The 26,706-nt window shown below is 44.3% G+C and overlaps 1 protein-coding gene and 1 non-coding gene across 6 annotated transcripts in view; both read right to left on the bottom strand.

Annotated features, from left to right (window-relative positions):
- Positions 1 to 26,706, bottom strand: part of LOC126266784 (irregular chiasm C-roughest protein-like) — a 1,732,081-nt gene that overhangs the window by 480,551 nt on the left and 1,224,824 nt on the right. Inside the window, exon 1 of one of the 5 annotated variants that reach the window (XM_049971328.1) lies at positions 26,027 to 26,289. The exons of the other annotated variants lie outside the window; for them this stretch is intronic. The gene's annotated coding sequence lies outside the window, so the exon portion shown is untranslated. Of the gene's footprint in view, positions 1 to 26,026; positions 26,290 to 26,706 lie in introns of those variants that run through there. 5 annotated transcript variants of the gene reach the window in all.
- On the bottom strand, positions 21,263 to 21,335 carry Trnat-cgu (transfer RNA threonine (anticodon CGU)). Its single transcript has one exon. It is a non-coding gene; the product is annotated as a tRNA-Thr (tRNA).

The following is a 26,706-nucleotide window of genomic DNA, read 5'->3' as shown; positions in this document are numbered from 1 at the left end:
TTGCTGGTCTACGGGACGCTGCTAGGCACGTTTCCTGGTCTCGAGCCGGTGACAGAAAGTGAAGACCACCTCCACGGTGTCTTTGTACGGCACTTCATGCAACTCCAAGTGCCTTGGGTTCGGCGCAGGACACCTCACACCTGATCTGCAGTTTGATACTGCCATTGCTCCTCTGTTGAGGTAGCACTCTGCACACAAGTCCGTCACAATGGTGCAGTGTTCGTTACACACTTGAGCCATTCTTTGATGACTTTCCTTTCCCCGGACAACTTCTGCTGTCAGGAAACGCACCGTACCCATTAGCTCATCTTCTGAAGCATACATTTTACCAGTTTCACCATGACAGAGTGCAATAGACGGTCGACGAGTGCATTTACTCGCTGTGCCGTCACTTCGGTGTGCACCCATGTCCCTCTAGTGGCGAGTTTGAGGTCTCCGCACTTTTATACGGACCATACCTTCTTCCTTAGGCAATGACTTACGACCCCTTCAACTGGAAAGGCAGACGACTAATAAATTACCAAAAAACTATTTTTTGTTTACTATTCTTACAAACTAAAGATTTTCGTATTTTTTCCTTTACTTCTACTGTTAATTCCTGTCTCCTCCCAAACTTCATGACTCTAGGTCAACGGGAAGTACGCTATAGGTTTTGAGGACCGAGTTTGCGAGTAAATGGCTGTCTTTTGATTGCGTTGACTTAAAAGGTTCAATGCCAAGAAACCGTAGATCTGAATACGTGACCTAAATTTGAAATTGATACGTGTCCCCCCTCCTGAGAAAGAGGATTGTAAACAATGGGGCCCCCCCATGAACCATGGACCTTGCCGTTGGTGGGGAGGCTTGCGTGCCTCAGCGATACAGATGGCCGTACCGTAGGTGCAACCACAACGGAGGGGTATCTGTTGAGAGGCCAGACAAACGTGTGGTTCCTGAAGAGGGGCAGCAGCCTTTTCAGTAGTTGCAGGGGCAACAGTCTGGATGATTGACTGATCTGGCCTTGCAACATTAACCAAAACGGCCTTGCTGTGCTGGTACTGCGAACGGCTGAAAGCAAGGGGAAACTACAGCCGTAATTTTTCCCGAGGACATGCAGCTTTACTGTATGATTAAATGATGATGGCATCCTCTTGGGTAAAATATTCCGGAGGTAAAATAGTCCCCCATTCGGATCTCCGGGCGGGGACTACTCAGGAGGATGTCGTTATCAGGAAAAAGAAAACTGGCATTCTTCGGATCGGAGCGTGGAATGTCAGATCCCTTAATCGGGCAGGTAGGTTAGAAAATTTAAAAAGGGAAATGGATAGGTTAAAGTTAGATATAGTGGGAATTAGTGAAGTTCGGTGGCAGGAGGAACAAGACTTCTGGTCAGGTGACTACAGGGTTATAAACACAAAATCAAATAGGGGTAATGCAGGAGTAGGTTTAATAATGAATAGGAAAATAGGAATGCGGGTAAGCTACTACAAACAGCATAGTGAACGCATTATTGTGGCCAAGATAGATACGAAGCCCACACCTACTACAGTAGTACAAGTTTATATGCCAACTAGCTCTGCAGATGATGAAGAAATTGAAGAAATGTACGATGAAATAAAAGAAATTATTCAGATAGTGAAGGGAGACGAAAATTTAATAGTAATGGGTGACTGGAATTCGAGTGTAGGAAAAGGGAGAGAAGGAAACATAGTAGGTGAATATGGATTGGGGCTAAGAAATGAAAGAGGAAGCCGCCTAGTAGAATTTTGCACAGAGCACAACTTAATCATAGCTAACACTTGGTTTAAGAATCATGAAAGAAGGTTGTATACGTGGAAGAACCCTGGAGATACTAAAAGGTATCAGATAGATTATATAATGGTAAAACAGAGATTTAGGAACCAGGTTTTAAGTTGTAAGACATTTCCAGGGGCAGATGTGGACTCTGACCACAATCTATTGGTTATGACCTGTAGATTAAAACTGAAGAAACTGCAAAAATGTGGGAAATTAAGGAGATGGGACCTGGATAAACTGAAAGAACCAGAGGTTGTACAGAGTTTCAGAGAGAGCATAAGGGAACAATTGACAGGAATAGGGGAAAGAAATACAGTAGAAGAAGAATGGGTAGCTCTGAGGGATGTAGTAGTGAAGGCAGCAGAGGATAAAGTAGGTACAAAGACGAGGGCTGCTAGAAATCCTTGGGCAACAGAAGAAATATTGAATTTAATTGATGAAAGGAGAAAATATAAAAATGCAGTAAATGAAGCAGGCAAAAAGGAATACAAACGTCTCAAAAATGAGATCGACAGGAAGTGCAAAATGGCTAAACAGGGATGGCTAGAGGACAAATGTAAGGATGTAGAAGCTTATCTCACTAGGGGTAAGATAGATACTGCCTACAGGAAAATTAAAGAGACCTTTGGAGAGAAGAGAACCACGTGTATGAATATCAAGAGCTCAGATGGCAGCCCAGTTCTAAGCAAAGAAGGGAAGGCAGAAAGGTGGAAGGAGTATATAGAAGGTTTATACAAGGGCGATGTACTTGAGGACAATATTATGGAAATAGAAGAGGATGTAGATGAAGACGAAATGGGAGATATGATACTGCGTGAAGAGTTTGACAGAGCACTGAAAGACCTGAGTCGAAACAAGGCCCCCGGAGTAGACAACATTCCATTAGAACTACTGACGGCCTTGGGAGAGCCAATCATGACAAAACTCTACCAGCTGGTGAGCAAGATGTATGAGACAGGCGAAATACCCTCAGACTTCAAGAAGAATATAATAATTCCAATCCCAAAGAAAGCAGGTGCTGACAGATGTGAAAATTACCGAACTATCAGTTTAATAAGCCACGGCTGCAAAATACTAACGCGAATTCTTTACAGACGAATGGAAAAACTGGTAGATGCAGACCTCGGGGAGGATCAGTTTGGATTCCGTAGAAATGTTGGAACACGTGAGGCAATACTGACCTTACGACTTATCTTAGAAGAAAGATTAAGAAAAGGCAAACCTACGTTTCTAGCATTTGTAGACTTAGAGAAAGCTTTTGACAATGTTGACTGGAATACTCTTTTTCAAATTCTAAAGGTGGCAGGGGTAAAATACAGGGAGCGAAAGGCTATTTATAATTTGTACAGAAACCAGATGGCAGTAATAAGAGTCGAGGGGCATGAAAGGGAAGCAGTGGTTGGGAAAGGAGTGAGACAGGGTTGTAGCCTCTCCCCGATGTTATTCAATCTGTATATTGAGCAAGCAGTAAAGGAAACAAAAGAAAAATTTGGAGTAGGTATTAAAATTCATGGAGACGAAGTAAAAACTTTGAGGTTCGCCGATGACATTGTAATTCTGTCAGAGACGGCAAAGGACTTGGAAGAGCAGTTGAACGGAATGGACAGTGTCTTGAAAGGAGGATATAAGATGAACATTAACAAAAGCAAAACGAGGATAATGGAATGTAGTCAAATTAAATCGGGTGATGCTGAGGGAATTAGATTAGGAAATGAGACACTTAAAGTAGTAAAGGAGTTTTGCTATTTAGGAAGTAAAATAACTGATGATGGTCGAAGTAGAGAGGATATAAAATGTAGACTGGCAATGGCAAGGAAAGCATTTCTGAAGAAGAGAAATTTGTTAACATCGAATATAGATTTATGTATCAGGAAGTCGTTTCTGAAAGTATTTGTTTGGAGTGTAGCCATGTATGGAAGTGAAACATGGACGATAACTAGTTTGGACAAGAAGAGAATAGAAGCTTTCGAAATGTGGTGCTACAGAAGAATACTGAAGATAAGGTGGATAGATCACGTAACTAATGAGGAGGTATTGAATAGGATTGGGGAGAAGAGAAGTTTGTGGCACAACTTGACTAGAAGAAGGGATCGGTTGGTAGGACATGTTTTGAGGCATCAAGGGATCACAAATTTAGCATTGGAGGGCAGCGTGGAGGGTAAAAATCGTAGAGGGAGACCGAGAGATGAGTACACTAAGCAGATTCAGAAGGATGTAGGTTGCAGTAGGTACTGGGAGATGAAGCAGCTTGCACAGGATAGAGTAGCATGGAGAGCTGCATCAAACCAGTCTCAGGACTGAAGACAACAACAACAAACAATGGGGCTGACAGATACAGAAGATACAGAAAATTCTGTGTAACATGGGTACCGAAAATGCGAGAGGCCTTCAAAAAGTAAGTTACCATATTATCATGACAAGCCACATGACTTTCATAGAAGGCACGAACACACTTCAAAGCGACGCAGATACACGACGCTGCCGGCCATGGTGGCCGAGCGGTTCTGGGCGCTTGAGTCCGGAACCGCGCGACTGCAACGGTCGCAGGTTCGAATCCTGCCTCGGGCATGGATGTGTGTGATGTCCTTAGGATAGACAGGTTTAAGTAGTTCTAAGTTCTAGGGGACTGATGAGCTCAGATGTTAAGTCCCATAGTGCTCAGAGCCATTTGAACCAGAAAATAAAAAAGAATGTCTGCTGCTGGTTGCTGGAAAACTTTACATACTATGTGACGCAAAAGGAGAACTAAACGAGCCTGGAATACTATTGGTACTGCACTACTATTCACAATAAAATACAGAATCGACAAAAATACAAAGAAAACTTGATAAGTTTCTCGACAGTAACTATACCGTATTATGTTGTCAAATTTTAAAAGAAACGCAGCGTAAAAGGAGAAAGCACAGTTACAACCAGAAGCGGATGACAGAAACAACATACAAATGCTACCGCACTTACAGACTGTGAAGGAGACAGATAAGATGCACCTCACATTTTTGATACTGTGAACAGGTACATTTAAGAAAGCATTCGAAATCCGTGCCACACTGCAGAACATTAGGAAAGATACGATTACACGGATTGGTTCGATGAGTCTTTATCTAATAGACTCCGGAACGTTGTCTGTATGGGGAACAACCGATAGTGGTGGCGCAGTTATTAAGAGAAAACCCCTTCCCATCGCAAAGATTTATGTTTACTGTAATTTCTCTAAATAGCCTGTATAAAATGTCAGGATGATTCCTTTGAAAAGCACACGGCCAAATCCCGTTCCCACCCTCCACAGATACAAGCTTCTGCTCAGTCTGTAATGACCCCATCACAGTTGGACGTTAATCCGTAGTCTTCCTTTGGACTGGGACGGTTCAACAACAACGAAAGTAACGTCCGGTGAGCTCGGTAACGGAACGCAGTGCCTTCGGAGCCAATCACCCCCCCCCCCCCCCCCCCCCTGGCCCCTCTGGACAGGCCAGCGGAGCGTGTCCGGGACCCGGCCGTCACGGTCCGTCCGGCCGCCGGATGCTGCCGTCTCCGTGAGCGCCCTTCTGGACGCCTCACCAGCTCCCCCACGCTTCCTCTGTCCTCAGCTGAAGCCGGGCCCGCGCCGTGCAGTCGCTTCTCACCTGCTTCGAGCCAGGAGCTCCCACACGAGTCTGGGTACCTGCCTCGCTTGTGCTCACTTGGCCGAATGTTCATAAGTCGAGACATACACTACTCGCCATTAAAATTGCTACACCAAGAACAAATGCAGATGATAAACGGGTATTCACTGGGAAAATATATTATACTAGAACTGACATGTGATTACATTTTCACGCAATTTGGGTGCATAGCTCCTGAGGAACCAGTACCCACAACAAACACCTCTGGCCGTAATAACGGCCTCGATACGCCTGAACATTGGGTCAAACAGAGCTTGGATGGCGTGTACAGGTACAGCTGCACATGCAGCTTCAACACGATACCACAGTTCATCAAGAGTAGTGACTGGCGTATTGTGACGAGCCAGTTGCTCGGCCATTATTGACCAGCCGTTTTCAATTGGTGAGAGATCTGGAGAATGTGCAGGCCAGGGCAGCAGTCGAACATTTACTGTATCCACAAAGGCCCGTACAGGACCTGCAACATGCGGTCGTGCATTATCCTGCTGAAATGTAGGGTTTCGCAGGGATCGAATGAAGGGTAGAGCCACGGGTCGTAACACATCTGAAATGCTAACCTCCACTGTTCAAAGTGCCGTCAATGCGAACAAGAGGTGACCGAGACGTGTAACCAATGGCACCCCATACCATCACGCCGGGTGATGCGCCAGTATGGCGATGACGAATACACGCTTCCAATGTGCGTTTAACGCGATATCGCCAAACACGGATGCGACCATCACGATGCTGTAAACAGAACCTGGATTCATCCGAAAAAATTACGGTTTGCCATTCGTGCACCCAGGTTCGTCGTTGAGTACACCATCGCAGGCGCTTTTGCCTGTGATGCAGCGTCAAGGGTAACCGCAGCCATGGTCTCCGAGCTGATAGTCCATGCTGCTGCAAACGTCTTCGAACTGTTGGTGCAGATGGTTGTTGTCTTGCAAACGTCCCCATCTGTTGACTCAGGGATCGAGACATTGCTGTACAATCCGTTACAGCCATGCGGATAAGATGCCTCTCATCTCAACTGCTAGTGATACGAGGTCGTTGGGATCCAGCACGGCGTTCCGCATTACCCTCCTGAACCCACTGATTCCATATTCTGCTAATAGTCATTGGATCTCGACCAACGCGAGCAGCAATGTCACGATACGATAAACCGCAATCGCGATAGGCTACAATCCGACCTTTAGCAAAGTCGGAAACGTGATTGAACGTTTTTCTCCTCTTTACACGAGGCATCACAACAACGTTTCACCAGGCTACGCTGGTCAACTGCTGTTTGTGTATGAGAAATTGGTTGGAAACTTTCCTCATGTCAGCACGTTGTAAGTGTCGCCACCGGTGTCAACCTTGAGTGAATGCTCTGAAAAGCTAATCATTTGCATATCACAGCATCTTCTTCCTGTCGGTTAAATTTCGCGTCTGTAGCACGTCATCTTGGTGGTGTAGCAGTAGTGTATTTAACGTCCCAGCGACTATGTTATCGTTACAGAAAATGTACAGTTTCGCGCTGGTCGAGTATGGGAGGGAAAAATTGACGTGCCTTTGAAGATCCATTCCGGCATTCCGGTTAAGCAATGTAGGTACGTCAAAACCTGGAATACCCGAACCCCTCTGCTCCCAAATATGAGTCCCGTGTCCGAAATACTGCTCCACCTAGCTGTTGGAAACGTCGTCATAGTCTGATCATATGGAGAAATGGCTGAGATTACTGCGAATGAGCGCTACCAGTCTTGTTGTGAGTCACATGGCCGCCACGTGTGGTTCGAAGCAGCCGGCGGCTCAGCCCAGCCTGCAGTCACGCACGCGCTCCCAGCTGTTGGGGGCAGCTGCCGCGCCCCATGCAGCAGGTCTCCACCACTATGCTCGCTGTACGTGACTACATCATGTTGCACACCGCCAGTGTGTCGTGTTGGTCCCACAGTCACTGTTTTCACCGAAAAGTGCACGGAACTGCAGAGCAACTGATTTTGTTAGTTTGTGCCAGAACCAAGTGTAAATAAATTAAAAACTACTCTTTTTGATAAACTAAAAGGAAGTATGGGCCTTCAGGGAAATGTTTTAGCAGCAGTAAGTCCCTTAGTTCTGCTGCCGGTAGTATGTATCAATAACTGGACCGATATCCTTTTTTATTACAGATATTGCTATTACTATGAGTTACTCTGTAGTACTCGGAAGTATGTATCAATAAGTGGAACAATATCCTTTCCTTTTATTACAGATATAGCTTTTACTCTGTTTTAAATATGTTTTTACTACTTTTAAAATTTGAACTCTATATTGATATTTCAGTGTAACTTTTTACATGTTTTTATATTGTTTACATTTAAACATTTTCGTACTTATACTCCAATGTATAGCAAAGGCACGCATATAACGTAACTTGATTGTGTCTATATAATTCCTTGGTTTTTATCCTTAGTTTTAGTATGACGATGTATGTAGTGAACTGTTTGTACGCCATCTGCTGCCTACGTCATATACATATGAATCATATGTATTTTTACTATTCGTCACTTAGAAGTAAAGGAGGCAAGAATTTCATATATTTTAAGATTTTTTGTGCAATATTTTTTATTTGTAGTTTGAGTTTTAAAGATGGCCAATGGAAAGCTGAAACCTGTCATGATTGTAATCATATTCTGTGATTGTGCGTAAAGAAAAAAAAGTCATTTGTTTACAATGCTCGGAATGTGAGAATACGTATAGTGCGCCTGTAAGTCAGCTGTTGCTGTGTATTCTTTCCCCACTGCAACACCCTTCGCACACATCTGCCTCGGCAGCTGCGCAGTCTGTGTGGCGCACTGCCAGAGGAAGGAGATTTTCTCTGCTTGGGTAATAGCTATTGTGTTGTCCTTACCTTTGTTTCGTCATAATTAACACACCACCATCAAGATGTCTAAATGGGCACGTTCCCAAAGCCAATAAATTGAAGAAGAAAGAAACCTTTGCACTACGCGAGGTTGATCTCAGTCTGTGACTCCAATAATGATTACGAACATCAGACAAAATCAACTTTTTGAGAGTGTTTCAGTGCATAGTACTACGTTACTTTTACGTTTCATTAGTGTTACTGAAAATAGAATTTTCTTTTCCATCCTTCTTATCTTCAGTGGTCAGTCTCTTCATTACTTCGATACTTCATTCGTTTTTTTTTCCTTTCCTTTACTAATCTTTTCATGGAAACTGAATGAGTATATACAAAGGACCGCATAACCTATACATTATTTTTATTCTACACAGTTATAATACTGTCTGTTATTTAAAAATTAACGGTGTTTGTATCAAAATTGAAATTGTCAATGTTTACTTCAGGTTTACTTCGAAAATTGTTGCTTTTTAACGTGAAGCAGATGAAGTTGTAACACAAATAAAGAAAACAATACAGTTCTATCATTTAGCACTAGAAATTTGAAGTTCCTAAACAAAAAATAAAAAATAAAAAAAAACATATCAAACATCGTTTCACCACTTCGTCGAGCTTATACAAAACATGTTTATATGTATCATATACAACTTTCGTACTTATCAACAACAGGACACTCATCTATGATCATCATGAAGAACGTTCCATTGAGTATAAAATAACAGCATTAGCTATATAGATTATTTTGTGTTTATGCATGTAAACTGTACCTCCACAAAAATAATCACTTTTATTACATGATAGTGCAAAGTCAAGCAATTAGCTAATTTCGATTACTTATAAAATGCAACTTATATTTTCTAAAGATATAAAATACACAGTCTACTATTACTGTGCGACGTGCGCTTCTAATTATGTACAAAACAAACAAAGAAAAAAAACAAGAAGTTGTCAGCCCAAAGTTTCTCTCTCACACATTCATTTATGTTTCTTTCCCTACCAGTGCTACCAATACTACCGGTAATTCCACCATTTACTTCGTCATTTATGCACTGTCCCACAGCTACAGAGCCGTAGCACTGGTAGAGCACAATTATACACACATCAAAAAAAAGTTTTGCATCACCTCAGTTCCAAGAGTTCCGGAATCCGTAAAGAAAATTGGAACAGAGATCAACATACTCATCATTTCCACCCCTTTTATTGCTCATGAAAACCACACATTGCATGTTCTACCACCATACAGTGAGACCTTCAGAACTGGTGGTCCAAATTGCTGTACACACCGGTACCTCTAATACCCAGTAGAACATCTTCTTACATTGATGCATGCCTGTATTCGTCGTGACATACTATCCACAAGTTCATCAATGTACTGTTGGTCCAAATTGTCCCACACTTCAACGCAGATTCGTCGTAGATCCTTCAGAGTGGTTGGTGGGTCACGTGGTCCATAAACAGCCCTTTTCAATCTATGCCACGCATGCTCGGTAGGGTTCATGTCTGGAGAATATGCTGGCCTCTCTAGTCGAGCGATGTCGTTATCCTGAAGGAAGAGTTTCAGAAGATGTGTACGATGGGAGCCCGAATTGTCGTCCATGAAGACGAATGCCTCACCAATATGCTGCCTATATGGTTGCACTATCGGTAGGAGGATGGCATTCGCCTATCGTACAGCCGTTACGGCGCCCTCCATGACCACCAGCGGTGTACGGCGGCCCCACATAATTCCACCCCAAAACATCATGGATCCTTCACTTTTCTGCGCTTGCTGGACAGTGTATCTAAAGCGTTCAGCCTGACCGGGTTGCCTACAAACACATCTCCGACGATTGTCTGGTTGAACGCATATGCGACACTCATCGGTGAAGAAAACGCGATGCCAATCTTGAGCGGTCCATTCACCATGTTGTTGTTCCCATCTGTACCGCGCTTCATGGTGTCTTCACTTCCGTCGAGAGTGAAGTTGCACACTATGCAGCCTATTGCGCACAGTTTGATTCATAACACGACGTCCTGTGGCTGCACGTAAAGCATTATTCAACATGGTGGCGTTACTGTCAGGGTTTCTCCCAGCCCTAGTCCGTAGGTAGTAGTCATCCACTGCAGTAATAGCTCTTAGGTGGCCTTAGAGATGCATGTCATCGTCAGTTCCTGTCTCTCTGTATCTCCTTCATGTCCGAATAACATCGCTTTGGTTCACTCCGAGACGTCTGGACACTTCTCTTGTTGAGAGCTCTTCTTGGCTCAAAGTGACAATGCAGACGCGATCGAATCGCGCTATTGACCGTCTAGGCATGGTTGAACTACAGACAACATGAGCCGTGCACTTCTTTCCTGGTGGAATGACTGGAACTGATCGGCTGTTCGACCCCCTCCGTCTAATAGGCGCTGCTCATGTTTGGTTGTTTACATCTTTGGGCGGATTTAGTGACCTTCTGAACAGTCAAAGGGACTGTGTCTGTGATCCACAGTAAAGGTCTATGTTCAGGAATTCTGGGAACTGGGGTGATGAAAAACTTTTTGTGATGTGTGTGTATGGCTGTAAAACCTGGGCTATGGGCACTGAAGAAGAGAAGAAGCTAGATTCTTTCGAGATGTGGTGTCGTGGACTGATGCTGAAAATAAAGTGGACCGATATGGATAGAAACGAAGAGATTCTTAAAGAGCAGGTAAGGAGAGAAGCGGTAGGAAATCAGTTGTCAAAAGAAGAGCATATTCATCGCCTGTACAATGAGACATGAACACCATAATACAGGGAATGTTGGTGGAAAGAGACCTAAAGGAAGACCGCGACCAATGTAAATTGGCCAAACTATGAGACACGTGGAACTAACAGGAAAGGCCTGTAGGGTGGATGATGATGCCAGAAGAAGAAGAATATGAAGGAGAATTTTTAAACATTGTGATAGATCATCGCATAGTGAAGTTGACAAATGCTGCATTGTGAAGACGGGTGACTTTCTCTTGGCATTCTCTCGTGAAGGCAAGCTGCTTCCAGAAGCTTTCGCGAACTGTATTCGCACTCAGCTGGGAAACACGGCTGCTAGGTTAATGCAGCCCCGAGCCCCTGCGAAGAGAACGAATAGCGGCCGCAAATGGCAGCGGCGCAGGCGAGTAATGCGGGTCACCTCTCGAAAGGAGTCGCTAAAGGCGGGGAATGCCGAGCAGAGTAGAGCAGGCAAGAATTCCACCAGTGGCTGAAAGCATTGCGACTGTGCAGCCATTACCAGCAGATGAAGTAAAGTCAGAGGGTCACTGCTCAAGTCTGAAATATTCTTGCCACTAAGGTACGAAGAGTACTGCCATCGCGATGCCTTACAGCAAAGGCTGCAATTCTAAAGAGCCAGAGAAACTGGTACACCTGCCTAATATAGTGTAGGGCGCCTGCGAGCACGCAGAAGTGCCGCATCTAGACGTGCCATGGACTTGACTAAGGTCTGAAGTAGTGTTGAAGGGAACGGACATCATGAATACGGTATGGCTGTCCATAAATCCGTAAGAATACGAGGGGGAGGAGATCTCTTCTGAACAGCACATTGCAAGGCATCCTAGATATGCTCTACAATATTCATGTCTGGGGAGTCTGATGGCCAGCTGAAGTATTTAAACTCAGAAGAGTGTTCCTGGAGCTACTCTGTAGCAACTCTGGACATGTGGGGCGTCTCATTGTCCTGTTGGAATTTCCCATGTCCGTCAGAATTCACAATGAACATGAGTAGATGCAGGTGATGAGACGGGATACTTACGTACGTACCACCTGTCAGAGTCTACATCTACATCTACATCCATACTCCGCAAGCCACCTGACGGTGTGTGGCGGATGGTACCCTGAGTACCTCTATCGGTTCTCCCTTCTATTCCAGTCTCGTATTGTTCGTGGAAAGAAGGATTGTCGGTATGATTCTGTGTGGGGTCTAATCTCTCTGATTTTATCCTCATGGTCTCTTCGCGAGATATACGTAGGAGGGAGCAATATGCTGCTTGACTCTTTGGTGAAGGTATGTTCTCGAAACTTTAACAAAAGCCCGTACCGAGCTACTGAGCGTCTCTCCTGCAGAGTCTTCCACTGGAGTTTATCTATCATCTCCGTAACGCTTTCGCGATTACTAAGTGATCCTGTAACGAAGCGTGCTGCTCTCAGTTGGATCTTCTTTATCTCTTCTATCAACCCTATCTGGTACGGATCCCACACTGCTGAGCAGTATTCAAGCAGTGGGTGAACAAGCGTACTGTAACCTACTTCCTTTGTTTTCGGATTGCATTTCCTTAGGATTCTTCCAATGAATCTCACTCTGGCATCTGCTTTACCGACTATCAACTTTATATGATCATTCCATTTTAAATCACTCCTAATGCCTACTCCCAGTTAATTTATGGAATTAACTGCTTCCAGTTGCTGACCAGCTATTTTGTAGCTAAATGATAAGGGATCTATCTTTCTATGTATTCGCAGCACATTACACTTGTCTACATTGAGATTCAATTGCCATTCCCTGCACCATGTGTCAATTCACTGCAGATTCTCCTGCATTTCAGTACCATTTTCCATTGTTACAACCTCTCGATACACCACAGCATCATTCGCAAAAAGCCTCAGTGAACTTTCGATGTCATCCACCAGGTCATTTATGTATATTGTGAATAGCAACGGTCTTATGACACTCCCCTGCGGCACACCTGAAATCACTCTTACTTCGGAAGACTTCTCTCCATTGAGAATGACATGCTGCGTTCTGTTATCTAGGAACTCCTCAATCCAATCACACAATTGGTCGCACCTAGACGTATCAGGAGTCCCGTATCACTCCAACTGTACACTCCACCTACCACTGCAGAGTCTCCACCAGCTTGAAAAAGTCCCCTGCTGATATGCAGGGTCCATGGATTCACGAGATTGCCTCCATATCCGTACAGGTCCATCCGCTCGATACAGTTTGAAACGAGACACGTCCAACCAGGCAACATATATCCATTCATCAGCAATCCAGTGTCGGTGTTGACGGGTCTAGGCGTGGCATAAAGCTTTGTGTCGTGCAGTCGTCAAAGGTGCACGAGTGGACCAGCGGCTCCGAAAGACCATATCGATAATGTTTCGTTGCGTAGTTCGCACGCTGACACTTGTTGACGGCTCGGCATTGAAATCTGCAGTAAGTTGCGGAAGGGTTGCACTTGCGTTGAACATATTCTCTTCAGTCGTCGTTCTCGCAGGATCTTTTTCAGAACACAGCGATGTTTTACCGGTTTCGTGATATTCACGGTACACTCGGGAAATGGTCGTACGGGGAAAATCCCCACTTCATCGCTACCTCGGAGAAGCTGTGTCCCTTCGCTCTTGCACCGACTATATCACCACGGTCAAACTCACCTGAATCTTGATAAGCTGTCATTGTAGCTACAGTAACCGATCTAACAAGTGTGCCATCCACTTGTCTTACATAGGCGTTTTCGAGCGCGGCGTCTTATTGTGCCTGTTTACATATCTCTGTATCTGAATAGGCATGCCTATAACACTTTCTTTGACTCTTCATTGCAGGTAGGTCAGTCTAAGAGCGAGCGCAGTCAATAACATTTATCTTTGAAGCCTTCATGAACTGTGAATGATGTCGAGCAAATTGCATATCCCTGACTTACTCGTTTTGGATTGGAAGAGTGTCGATTTTATTTTTTGAAATTAGGTAGCCTTGCCCTTTGCAATTCTGCTCTGTTCTTGAAGAGAAACACAGGTAGAGATGACACAGTGTTCATCTCAAATCCCCGTCCTCGCTTCTCGCTCTTTGGGTATTCCGAGGTAGAAAAAAGGAGGATCAAAGATTGACGTCCCTTCGATGTATTGTGATTAAACACCGAACAGAATATCCGATTGGGATTGTAAGTCAGCCGTGCCTTGCAAATGAACCATTTTAGCATTCGCTTTAAGCGGAAACCTAAATCTAGATGACCAGACGTGGATTCTAAGCGCCCTGCTCCCAAACCTAGTCCCGTGTCCTAGCGTTGCGACAGCCCATTCGATTTGGGTTTTCTGTGGTTTTCCTACACTATTTGAATTAATTTGTGAGACAGTCTCAAGCGATTTTAGTTCCTAATGAATTCTAATCTTGATCTATCCTCATTGGGCAAATGTTATAATGCTGATGCTGTACTGGAATTTTTCTTTTAGCTCGGACCCGTGGCTGGCACAAGAGAGAAAAGAGGACTGTGACTTACAAAGGAAACAGTGTCATTTAACATCGCCGAGGGCGGAAGCACAATATTAAAGACACTAGACTTGTGCTTGGTAGACCAGGAACAAAATAATTTTAGCAACAAAAGCACAACCGTTTGACATATCGAGTGGAAAATTTTCGATGGAATAAGTTTTCTACATTAAGTTCTCTATGTTTGCAGATGACACACTGTGAAAGAGAAGCAAATATAACACAAAATATAGAAAGCCACAAAATCTGCAACATACATTAGCAATGTATATATAAAAAGTTCTTGTCTATTTTGTGCATATTTTTTCTACTAACTGTGTACATGTAGTAAACAGCAGTTTTCCTGTATTTAATAGAAAGAAAATACAGAAGCCACTGATGACGCTGTACATTCAGCGAAACATCTCTCAATAGCAAAGAAGAAATAAATGTGTTTGCACAATGAGGAGCCTATCCAAAAACAAAATTTATTTGCAAGTAGACACGGATACAAGAGTAAGCTTCAACCTCAAGATGAAGAATGAATATATGGACGACAATGTAAACAGAAGAGAATTTCCAAAATGTCACATACAGTAGAGAAAAATGGACCGTGAGAATATACGGACGTCTCCTGTTGAAAACGGGTTGTTAATCACAAAACGGCGTCCGTTGTTTGATATTTCAACACAGTGCTCGGAATACGCGAGGAATGAGTTGGAAGGTGAAATAACGACGTTTGTCCGCATTTGAAAACAATGGCGAGGTAGCATATAGTGTCTCCTCTGAGGACATCTAACTGTTAAGTACAATACAGCGTGTTTTATTTTCATTGTTATCTTGAGAGACAACCGTCAACATGGTGCAGTACGCCGCGTCCTCTGGTAGCATCAGCGTTATTGATGACTGGCGGGGACAGTGAAACATCATCGTAATTAGGCGGTGACAGGGGGTCTGACCTACCTGTTGTGTAATACGACGCCGCAGGTCCTTCCACGTGAGCACTGGAAAGAGGAAACGAGCGCGCAAGTGGTGATATATGGCGCCAGGCTGTTAATCCGCAGGGCCCGCCGCCGCTTCAACTGTCCGCTCCCACAATAAATCTTCCCGCCACTTCATCAGCGTTGCCAACTTAGTACTCTCTACATCCCCCGGGGGCCCGACAGGTTCACCCTGTGACACGGGAAATGTCGAATTTTCCATGGGCAGTAGTAACACATCTCCATCAAACCTGAGGAGCAGCAGGCGTCACCATCCATGATTATTACATTTTATAGGAGTCCCTCTCACTTTTTCGAATGTTACCAGCACTTGTGAGTCAAAACAATGTGACCAGACGTTAAATGTTGGTCCACCTTTGGAACGTGTATGGGATGGATTCGTCAAGTCCGCAGTAGGTTTCCGGGAGTAAGTCGCCCCAGAGGTGTACGCATCAGGTCACCGAGTTAGTTATCGACAGGTGCTTTGTGGGCGCCTAGCTGTCGCTCCTTGGCGTACCCCATGCTTCTCACTGTAGCACGTGTTTGAATGCTAACAAGGGGAAGGCCACAAACACGGCTAACCGATACAGGTCATATTTGGCAAGTAGCTTGTGTACAGTTTACAATAAAATACTACGAATTTTTGGCTTAACCTGCCGCAAGCCCGCCCCCTCCCCCCCCCCCCCCCCCAGGTACCACCTAACCTTACAAAAAATCACCCCTACAGTTGGCGACGCGGATCAACTCAGAATTTACAGACTCGATAGAAAACTGAACGTTTTACGTCTGCATATATGGCGTACACAAACGCTTACGTTCCTAGTAATCGAGGAAAGAACCTTTTTCGACTGCCGCTTATGTAAGCGAGAGGTAAACGCCATTCATTCAGCATAAGCGGTACTGGCGTAGCGACCAAGACACACGGGCGATCACTTACCTGTATACTGATGACGATAAATCAAACTTGACATCTAGCATTACTTACAAGCCACCCACAATGAAATTGACGACCTTCTTCACCAAGACGTAAGAATCGCATGATTCTTACGTCACCCCTCCCCCCCCCCCCCCCCTCCCACCGGTGACGTCTTAAATTCCTCGCTCTACATTTCTATATCGTACCTCACAGCGGTGTAGGCGCAAGGACACGCGTCCCTTTCTTTTACGCACTATATCAGAGCATGCTGGTCATTTCCTCAACTATATTGGCCCCTTCTCTTTGGCTTCTGCTCTCCTTTCGAGTGCTTCTGTCCCATGGTGGTGTCGGGGACACAGTGGCAAGGCATCGCATATGACACCTGCCTACTCTGCCCCCATGTTCCATCTGCCGAACAGGAATAAGCCAGCAAGTCTTACCATGCCCTCGCCCCTGTTTTCCTCTTTGTCTACGGCATCACGTCTCTTGGTTTACTTTCAGGTTTTCTAGTTTACGGATGCACGTATTTTATTGAGCACTTCTGTACGCCTTGTTTAAAAACGACGGTAGTCTTGTCGGTAGCAGACTTGAGAGTGATGTGTAATGTTGGTTCCGTCGGACGGACGGCCTTCAGACATATTTATGCTTTTAACGAATAATGATGAAAACATCTGCCTCGTGGAGAAGAGTTCCTATCTTTGATTCCCACATAGATTGTACAGTTTTCTTTAATTTGCTTCTTTTCCATTTCGAAACTGGTAGCAATTGTGGTGGGGAGTTAGTAATGTAAGTAAATCAAGGAATTAGAACAAGAGAGCAAATAAATTTTTCAAACGACTTACGTTACTAAAGAACTAAAAATTTAATCTATGTCGCCTTACAATGGCTCTTTGACTCACTTTGTTAGAAGTACTCACTATCCTTGGAACAACTAGATACATTGTACTTGTCATAATGCACTTTCGAAGCAAATACACTCGCAGCACCAAGAGCATCTAATGAACGCAATCTTCGCTCAACTACACCTGTCCCTGCAAAGATTCGGCGGAAAGCAGACTTAGTTTACATTTTAAAATATTTCTTTTTCGAAAATTAATTTTGATGGACGCTACGCGTACGATAACACAGTCTCAAAAAACTGTACTGAAAGTTGATCATGAATTATGCTGTGAATCGCTTTTGCATCCATGTGGTTGTGTAATTCCCGCCGGGTCTTCAGAGACGCAGATTGCAATTTTGAAGTTAGAAATAAACTTTTAAACTGGCGCTAAAAATGAACACTACATGGCTTTCACACAGGCGTGCAGTTTGCCAGTATCACTCCTATCGTGCAAGTCGGTTACCCTTCGTCATTTATAACCATGCTATCTTACATGTCACTGATAGTTTGTCCACTTCAGTAATACAGTATCATATAAAACTTGTTGTCAGGAACGTACGGTTTTAAAATTTTCTCAAGATATGTTATGTAAATTGAATCAGTCAGTTACCCGGATTTGGAGCATGTGACGTAAATATTTTTTTAACGCGTCTGTTATATGATTGACACCTTTTATATGGCGAGAAAAAAAAATCATTAATTTCTTGAAAGCTCGAGAACACTTTAGACAGCAATTTTCCAGACGCTGTAATCGTATAATGCGCTGCGCAGAGTGGCCGCGCGGTTAGAGGCGCCATGTCACGGATTGTGCGGCCGCTCCCACCGGAGGTTCGATTCCTCCCTCTGCCATGGGTGTGTGTGCTGTTCTTAGCATAAGTTAAAGTAGTGTGTATGTCCAGGGACCGATGACCTCAGCAGTTTGGTCCCTTAACAATTCACACACACATAATCGTATAATGCGTCGTGTTCAAAAATGGTTCAGATGGCTCTAAGCACTATGGGACTTAACATAGAACTACTTAAACCTAACTAACCTAAGGACATCACACAGACATCCATGCCCGAGGCAGGATTCAAATCTGCGACCGTAGCAGCAGCGCAGTTCCGGACTGAAGCGCCTAGAACGACTCGGCCACAGCGACCGGCCAATGCGCCGTGTATGAATGCGTTATTTTATGTATACTACCGACAGCGACAAGCGTTAGTTTTTTTCCCCGCATTATGCTATTACGTGCGTCGAATGCTCGTCTTCATAACAGATTTTTCATTCAACTAGGCTTTAAATTTTAATTCTTTGCTAATCCAAATCGTTTGAGAAATTCGTTTATCTACTTGGTTATTATTTCTCATTGATTTACTTACTTGATTAACCCTACGTACTAAGAAAGAAAACTGCTGAATACTTCTGGAAATCTAATACATGTTTGCTGCATCTCAACCAAATGACTTGTTCGCTACGTCAGCGGCGCTTTCGTTGAACAGCGAATACCTTGTGGGTACCTAAGGGACAGTAACAGTTTCTTTTCTCAGTTTCCACTTATACACCACTTATATGACGATGACAAATGTTCAGTTTTCAGTTATCTGTCGATTTCGTCAGTTTCGAGTCGATTACGAGTCATGAACTTTAGGGGTGGTTTTCTCAAAAACGTCGGGGTGTTGGGCCAAAATATCTGAAAGTCTTTCACATTATGTTGTTCTCAAATGACCTACTAAATACGAGCCGAATCGGTTCGCCGTCTCAGAGGCCTTCCTCTTGTGAGACAGAGCACCTGGACTATGATCGTATATTCACATCCTGTTGAGCGAGTATATCAGTCGCCCTACAGAACCATAGATACCGTAATGGCTGGATGAATCAAAATCGCGGAGCGGCACATTTAAATGTATGACGCGTTGTGGGCGCAGTGATCGTTTCCCTACAGGGAGATTGTCTCCGGTTAATGAATCCGCTGTGGGGCATTAGGGACTTGGCTTGTCTATTACTAGCGAGGGGGGAGCAGACGTGCAAATACGGATTTAAGCCGGGGCTAATTCCGCAAACAGACTTCTGTACACGGCACGGCCGAGCAAAGCGCCCGCATGTTACGTTGGAGGAAGCGCCGCCGTCTTCCCCGGAGGAGTATGCTATAAACGTTCACACCATAAAATAAAAGTTTGGGAGCGATAAACATCTCAAGTTACGCAACCTTTCTTCGGAGGAACGCCGAGTAGTTTGGAATCCTGTTTGCGTAACGAATGGAAATAGCTTCCCGAATGAAAGTTGGCAAGAACCAGGGGAAAGAGGGAGGGGGGGTGCGACGGCAGGATTAGGGGCGACGGACCAAAATGGCGCTCTCGCAGACTCCCTTTAATTAATTCGTCACGTGCGAGACGGGGAGTGCTTCTTCGCGGAAGTAACAGTTTAAATTTCAGCAGAAATGTTCGCTCTCTATTGGCGCGCCGTCTTCGGTACACAAGCCGAGCCGGAAACTTTGGCGCTCATCTTCCTCGCTGTTGGCGAGACGCTCGTCGGAGATGCCGAAGACCGGGAGCGAGGAATGTCGCACTGTACTGCGGGCCGATTGTCGCAGGCCCCGAGGTACAGCTTTGAGTGCTCTGCCACTTCTCTCCCCGCATCAACAGCACTTCGGCACGGGCAATCCTATCGAATGAATCTCTTTGCGAGTGGGGATGAATCAGTTGTCAGTCAACCTGTTAGATGTCATAAATAACGTATGGATACACGTATCGAAACTGTAGTTAACCTGCTGGCTGCTACCCTACTGTGGTACGCCGGATAACGTACAAGGTGGCGAAGGGAAGCGGGAAATTTTCAAGCAACGTAATTTGCGAGGATAGACACAGGAAAAGCATTTTATTACTGTCGAAGGTGCATGTATAGAATATGCCATTTATGTTTGCATTACAGACTGTCTGCTTACTTCTTAAAAATAACATCGGAAAGATGTGCTCCCTCTCAGCGTCCACATTATTCTTAGAGAAACTCCGGAATGTTCGGTGAAGCATGTCTCGAGCAAGGGAAATGATTTCGTTTTTAGTACTCTGTTTTAGTTCATGGATAATTGCAGGACGTGTATGGTACACACTACTTTTAAGATGTCCCCACAGGAAAGAAATAGGGCACACTAAAATCACGCAGGCAACGAAATGTGACCGTTACGTGAAATGACGCGTCTACCAAACAGTGGCGAACGGCTTTCCATCGACTGTCGATCTGTAATGTCGCTCTGTCCTGCTGAAACAACGTTTTCAATGTTAGGATCGTGCAGTATCGGTTCAAATGACTCTAACCACCATGGGACTTAACATCTGAGGTCATCAGTCCTCTAGACTTAGAATTCCTTAAACCTACCTAACCTAAGAACATCACACACATCCATGCCCGAGGCAGGATTCGAACCTGCGACCGTAAGCAGCAGCTCGGTTCCGGACTGAAGCGCCTAGAACCGCTCGGTCACACGGGCAGCGGTGCAGTCTCGGTGCAAAGACTGTTTCAGGCATATCAATACATCGGTCGGATATTACTGCTTTTGCAAATACCACCCTCACGTTCAAAAACGTACAGACCAATAAAACGAAATGATCGTATGGCATTGTTGGGCGGGACGCCCCATGCGGGGAAGTCGGCCGCCGTATTGAAAGTCCTTTTCAGTTGACGCCACTTCGGCGACTTGCGAGACAATGATGACGAAATACACACAACACCCAGTCATCACGAGGCAGAGAAAATGCTAGAGCCCCGCCGGGAATCGAACCGGGGACCCAGTGCGCGGGAAGCGAGAACGCTACCGCAAGACCACGAGCTGCGGACTACAGGCCAATCGTGATACAACATACCACACTAAAACCTTTGCGAAAGGTAATGGACATTTGTAAAACTCAAGGATTTCCCTATTTCCTGAGACGGAAATTCTGTTTGTTGACGTATCCTGCAGCTACCATGAATCAAAACAGAAAGAAATTAATGACGTTAACTGTCAGTGGGTGTGATTTAAAACAATGGGGAAAATTGACAATCGGTGCTAAACTGGGATTCGAACCTAGGTCTCCTGCTTACGAGGCAAGTGCGCTAACCACTGCGCCATCGAGACGCAACAGTCATCGCAACTGGATGGACTACCCTAGCACGCCTGCGATCAGACTCAAAATTCCACTTATCCACACGCTACTTCTGTAGCCTTACCCATTATCTTCATTATTCATTTCATTTCGCCGATTTCCGTATGAATTCGAGGGTGGTGTACATTGGCAATTGGCCGACCATGCCCTGATTATATAATTCACCAACACACACGAAAAGGCAACTTTAATATACATTACTTTGTACGTTCCATAGCTCTGGTCGTAGATGGATCGCATTTATGAAATTCACCGTTCGGTATTTTGTCCACTTCTTCGCTGCTTTACACAACAGCATAACAACAACCAACAAAACAATCTCCACTCATTCCAAATTAATAATATAAGTGTAGAGCAGACGTGGCTTAAATTCAAAGAAATAGTATAAGCAGCAATTGAGAGATTTATAGCAAATAAACTAACAAACGACGAAGCTGATCCTCCTTGGTACACAAAACGGGTTAGAACACTGTTGCAGAAACAACGAAACAAACAAGCCAAATTTAAATAGATGCGAAAAGCCCAAGATTGGCGATCCTTTACAGAACCTCGAAACTTAGCGCAGAGTTCAAAGCGAGACGCCTATAACAGTTTCCACAACGAAACTGTCTCGAAACCTGGCAGAAAATCCAAAGAGATTCTGGTCGTATGTGAAGTATGTTAGCGGCACCAAACAATCAATGCCTTCTCTGCGCGATAACAATGGAGATACTATCGAAGACAGTGCAATCAAAGCAGAGTTACTAAACACAGCCTTCCGAATTGCCTTCACAAAAGAAGACGTAGTAAAAATTCCAGAATTCGAATTGAGAACAGCTGACAACATGAGTAACGTAGAAATAAATATCCTCGGAGTAATGACGCAACTCAAATAATAAAAACAAGTCTTCTGCTCCAGACTTTATACCAATTAGGTTCCTTTCCGAGTATGCTGATGCATTAGCTCTACACTTAACAATCACACACAATCGTCGCTGTAAGAAAGATCCGTACCCAAAGACTTGAAAGTTGCACAGCTCACACCATTATTCAAGAAAGGTAGTAGGAGTAATCCACTAAATTACAGGCCCATATCGTTAACGTCGATATGCCGCAGGATTTTAGAACATATATTGCGTTCGAACATTATGAATTACCTCGAAGAAAACGGTCTATTGACACACAGTCAACATGGGTTTAGAAAACATCAATCCTGTGAAACACAACTAGCTCTCTATTCACATGAAGTGTTGAGTGCTATTGACTAGGGATTACAGATCGATTCCGTATTCCTGGATTTACGGAAGACTTTTGACACTGTACCACACAAGCGGATCGTAGTGAAATTGCGTGCTTATGGAATATCGTTTCAGTTATGTGACTGGATTTGCGATTTCCTGTCAGAGCTCACAGTTCGTAGTAACTGACGGAAAGTCATCGAGTAAAACAGAAGTTATTTCAGGCGTTCCCAAGGGTAGTGTTATAGGCCCTTTGCTGTTCCTTATCTATATAAACATTTGGGACACAATCTGAGCAGCAGTCTTCGGTTGTTTACAGATGGCGCTGTCGTTTATCGACTAACAAAGTAATCAGAAGAGCAAAACATATTGCAAAATGATTTAGAAAAAACTATCTGAATAGTGCGAAAAGTGGCAGCTGACCCTAAATAACGAAAAGTGTGAGGTCATCCGCATCAGTGCTAAAAGTAACTCGTTAAACTTCGGTTACACGATAAATCAGTCTTTTAGAATACTGCTGCGCGGTGTGGGATCCTTACTAGGTAGGACTGATGGAGTATAACGAAAAAGTTCAAAGAAAGGAAGCACGTTTTGTATTATTGCGAAATATGAAAGAAACTGTCACAGAAATGATACAGGATTTGGGCTGGAAATCATTAAAAGAAAGGTGTTTTTCGTTGCGACGGAATCTTCTCACTAAATTCCAATCACCAACTTTCTCCTCCGGATGTGAAAATATTTTGTTGACACCGACCTACGTAGGGAGGAATGATCACCACGATAAAACAAGGAAAATCAGAGCTTGTACGGAAAGATATAGGTGTTCATTCTTTCCGTGCGCTATACAAGATTGGAATAATAGAGAATTGTGAAGGTGGTTCGATTAACCCTCTGCCAGGCACTTAAATGTGATTTGCAGAGTATCCATGTAGATGTAGATGGTTATATGTACGCACGAAAATTTCTGAACAACAGCCAAACGATATTGTTTTCTCTCAGAGAGGTGACTGCAGTGCTGTCAGTGACAGAAGTAGGAAACAAAGGTGAGAGCGAGAGACAAGTTACAAAGTACAGAAGTAGATACTGCCCTGCAATACGAAATATTCTTCACCCTGGGATAAAAACCTGCAATGTCAGCAATACTGCCCGGTCATACCACAAAATTGCACTTTATTGCAGCCGCATTCCAGTAATGTTTGTAGCAACGTTTTTGCTGCCAAATATTATCGTAAAATATGACTGATGTAAACCATCCTTAAACAAAACTACGTTGTTTGGTTGGTCGTGGCAGGCGGAAGAAACGTCTCACAAAAGCCACTGTGTTCGAACATTAAAAATTACTTGGAGGATAACGATTTTTTGCAAATAGCCAGCATCGATTCAGAAAATGTTCTTATCAAACACGACTAGCTATTTATTCACATGAAGTGATGAGTGCTATCGACAAGGTATCACGAACTGAGTGCTTACTTTTAGATTTCCAGGAGTGTTACAATACTGTTCCTCACAAGCCACTTCCAATCAAATTCCATGCCTACTGAGTATCGCCTTAGTTGTGCTATTGGATTCGTGATTTTCTGTCGGAATGTTCGAAATTCACAGTAACAGACAGATAGCCATCGAGAAAAACCGAAGTGACACCTGACGTTCCACAGCGTAGTGTTATAGGCCCTCTTCTGTTCCTGATCTATATAAAGAATCTAGGAGACAATAAGAGCAGCTGCCTTAGATTGTTTGGATATGATACTGTCAATTGCCGTCTCGTAAAGTCATCAGGCGATCACAACCACTTGAAAAATGATTTAAACAAGATATCGGCATCTTGCGAAAAATGACAGTAGGCTCGGAAAAGTGAAGTTATCTACGTGAGAACTAGTAGGTATCCGCTAAATTTCGGTTACTCGATGAATCACACAAATCAAAATGCTATGTATTCAACTAAATGCCTAGGGGTTACAATTACAAATAACTTAAATTGAAACAATCACATTGGTAATGCTGTGAGGAAGACAAACCATAGACTGGGTTTTATTACCGGAACACTTAGAGGACACAACAGATCTACTAAAGAGGGAGGAAGCTTTCAAAAGCCATGATCGCATAATTTATTCTTTATGGTTGATAATTGGTTTCGACAGTGCAACTAACGTCTTCAGGTTCAAATGGCTCTGACTATTATGGGACGTAACTTCTCAGGGCATCAGTCCCCTAGAACTTACAATTACTTAAACCCAACTAACCTAAGGATATCACACACATCCATGCCCGAGGCACGATTCGAACCTGCGACCGTAGCGGTCGCGCGGTTCCGGACTGTAGCGCCTTGAACTGCCATCTTCAGTCCTTCGAAAAATTTTTGTTATGAAAAGAGGTCGAGTGAGAGTATCTCATGCCATGCTGTCATTATGGTGCGTAAAATACACCACATTATACACATGTTTGTCAAAAATAAGACCATTTACAGTTAAAAAGCACCTTATGTATATGATCATTACCGAGCGAGTGGCGCAGTGGTTAGCACATTGGACTCGCATTCGGGAAGACGACTGTTCAAACTCGCTTCCGGCCATTCTGATATAGGTTTTCTGTGATTTCCGTAAACTGCTTCAGGCAAATGCCGGGTCGGTTCCTTTGAAAGGCCGCGGCCGACTTCCTTCCCCATCCTTCCCAAATTCGATGACCTCGCTGTTTGGTCCCCTTCCCCTGAATCAACCAACCAACCAACCACTTTATCATTTTCACATTCGTAGCACTCAGCCTCTGAACTTGTTAATTCTTAAAACACACGATACGCACTAAATTATACACTTGTAGATATGTTTGCGTGACATGTTACGTACATAGTGGGTCTACCTTGGCCAAAGTATACGGTGTGACAAATGTTGAAAAACATATTTAAGAAATTCTTCCAGTCTGTATGTAGCATAACAGCAAACCAGTGCTTAACAGTACTGGTTAAAAACAGTCTTGGTTGCAATTTTAGTTTTGTTATTTTTCAACGACGCGTTTCGCCTCATTTAGGCATCTTCAGCTTACAGTCTAAATAAGGCAAAACGCGCCGTTGAAAAATAAAAAAACTAAAATTGCAACCAAGACTTTTTAACCAATACTGAAAAAAATATGGTTTTCGTTGCGGCAAGATCATCTCAAGAAATTTCAATCACCACCTTTCTCGTCCAAAAGCGAGAATATTTTGTTGGGGCCCACCGAGATACGGAGAAATCATTGTTGTAAGAGAAATAAGAGCTCGCACGGAAGGAATGAAGTGCTCGTTTCTCCCTCGCGCTGTTCGAGAAGTAACGTGAAGGTGGTACGACGAACCCTCTGCCAGGCAATTAATTACGAATTGCAGAGTACTCACGTAGATGTAGATGCAACTGTCGGGGATCTTCTCGTCTTGTTTAACAACTGTTCTGTATTCACAAGTGTCACAGCACTGTACTCACCGAAAACTGGAGATCCAGAAGAGGTTGTAATGTCTCGGAGGCAGTTGGAATGTGCAGCTGTCAGTCGACCCGGTGGAGCAGGAGGCTACAGAACACATGCACCGTCCTCTAAATGTCACCAAGTAAGTGAATCGGGTCATTATCGACGACACAGAAACGCACAAAACTGGTCCATCGACGTGTATATCACCATCGCTGGCCTCCTAACGAAACGGCGTCGAGCAGGGTCGCAGGCAGCACAGTATTCCGTCCGTGCGCGTGGCCACCGGCGGCGCAACTGAACGCCAGCCAGAAACCGGATTGGAGGCGAGCGGCCGGCGGTGCACCTGTCGCGTGTCGGGCAGGTAGCCCGGGGGCAGGCGGGTCCAGGGAGTGGGGCGCGGCGGGTTTTTGTGCGTGGCCGGCCGTCTCGGAAGAGCGCGCTCAGGTGCCGGCCGCCGGACGGAACCGATGTTTGGAAGGCCACGGCGAGCCTCGTCACGGCCTGCGACCGACGCCTCGACCGTGTTGCCACTTACTGCGACGAGGTGTGCGAGGACGGCAGAAGCGACACCAATCTTTCACCAGTAATCAAATATGTACTGCACCAAACTCAGAACTATGACCGCGGTCTCAACAGGTGACAATCCGTCATAGCACACAAGTACCTGGGTGTAAGGAATTGTGCGAATATGAAATGA

Source organism: Schistocerca gregaria, chromosome 4 (assembly GCF_023897955.1).
Source record: "Schistocerca gregaria isolate iqSchGreg1 chromosome 4, iqSchGreg1.2, whole genome shotgun sequence".
Taxonomy (NCBI): domain Eukaryota; kingdom Metazoa; phylum Arthropoda; class Insecta; order Orthoptera; family Acrididae; genus Schistocerca; species Schistocerca gregaria.
This window is presented reverse-complemented; position numbering and strand designations above follow the sequence as displayed.